A 2,111-nucleotide genomic window follows, 5' to 3' on the forward strand; every position below is an offset into this window, starting at 1 on the left:
TGAAAGGTCATCCAGGGATTCAACAATAGTTTGAGAGGAGGAGATCTGGGAGGTGATAAATATGTTAAGGATATCTGGCCGTTTTTCTTAGGGATGTAGGCCAATAAGTAGGATTTTTGGGCGAGAGGATAGCATATGTATTGGAAGTGGAAACTCGGGATAAGATATTACCACGGGGGTTGGTTATTTCTGCATTAAAATCTTTTAACAACTAGTAGACTATAGTAGGGCATGATGACTTTCTATTTATAAATAGATTCAATATAATTATTTGTAACCAGTAAATATAGTTATGTATAATAAATAAATTAAGAATTTCTTCTAAAGTCTTATCGAGTCGAACGTATTTCAGAAATAACTCAAACCGGGAAGTGAAAACCCTCATTCATACACCTTACTGTAAGTGCTTGATTACATCCTTTTCTCGAAAACCCCACATGCAAAGCTCATTGAGATGCTTTCAATGTCTTACAGTTCTGTTGTTGAAAAACTTAACATAAACATGTATCACAATATATATTTGATCCAGATAGTAGTCGATAAAATATTGATAATCGGGCTTTAAGAAGAGAAAACGAATGTTATAGTTATAATTTTTGTAATTAATGTAATTCGAATAAACAGAAGAAAAGCTAATGCCAACCGATGTACCGAACACTAAACATTTTTTTCTTTCTAATTTTTGATTGAAATATTTTTTTCCTGGATTCACCCGGTTTACATTTTATATTTATCCTGCTTATTGGAATTTAATAAAATAATAATGATTACAACATTTATATCATTTTAAAGAGAACTATTGAATCTGCAGGCTGAAACGGAAGCATATCCAATAGTTCGAATTCATTCAACATAACTGTACTTGTAGATCGAATATTTTTGACGAAGGTTGTCAAAAAATTGTAGAAAATCACATATTTTTTTTACATTTAGGATAAATTATTCATTGTTGAAATTATTCATGTCTGAGGATTTGTAGTTTGGAAAGTAATGGTTATATTGATTTCATTTAAGTTTTAAATTATAGTAAATTCTAAGAACTTTAAAAATTTAATGTTAAAGTTCGAAGTTACATATCCAGAATATGCGTGTATACCGGTAAAATAATAAATTATATTGTACAATTATATTTTGAACTATAATGTCCTTTAAAGATCAATATGTACACACAACATTTTTTTTTTCAGATTTAAAGCTCTCCGAGTTACATTTATATTTATTTTTATTTCACATGTCAACGATACTGTCATCTTCATTTTATACAAAAAATATATAAATATACTATAAAGAAGCAATTAAATCATAATAACAGAGATACATAAAAGAAAATTTAGGTCGCATTAATAGGGCTACAATAAATGTTAAACTATTTTTCCAAAAAATACTGTAGTTGATCTACTAAAAACTGAAGCATAAAGTTCCGAAACCATCCAAATCCATTTTCTAATTTTCTTTTTTAATTCCAAAATAAAAAAGCGAAAATTGCCTGATTTTAGAATTTCATGTGCCAACTAAGTCATTCTGAAGCATCCAGAGAAAAAATGTCTTTAATATGAAAATGTAGAACTCCATTATGTTATATGTTATACATTTATAAACTAATTACACCTGAGTCAGCCCTATCAAGGTTATTGGTTACATTTATGTTCACATGTATTATTTGATTTCTTTAAATATTCCACTTAACTTATTTGTTCTTATTATCAGTTTTTTTCATTATATCTTATAGCTTGTTCTATTTAAAAACACTTGTTCAATAAATTGTTTTAGGGGAAAAAAAAATATTATTTTCTTATCCAGAACAGGATTTCTATTTTTCATGATATGTTTTAGTATTACATTATAAGCATTATGGATTGTTATAAAAATAAACAATATAAAAGTTATAATTCATGGTTTAATGATAGTTCAGTTTAAAAAAAATCGATTACAAGGATTACTTGCAATTTTCTCCAATTAGGCGCTCAACTTAATTAACCTATGCTTATTATTGTGAATTATATTCTTCAAGAAATATTTTAACTACCTTATTTTTGTTTTTTCGTTTTATAATAATATAATATTATATTAGAAAAAATATAGATAAATTAATAAATCTCCATGGCAGGTTA

Source organism: Halyomorpha halys, unplaced genomic scaffold (assembly GCF_000696795.3).
Source record: "Halyomorpha halys isolate HHAL.00 unplaced genomic scaffold, Hhal_1.1 Scaffold536.1, whole genome shotgun sequence".
NCBI lineage: Eukaryota > Metazoa > Arthropoda > Insecta > Hemiptera > Pentatomidae > Halyomorpha > Halyomorpha halys.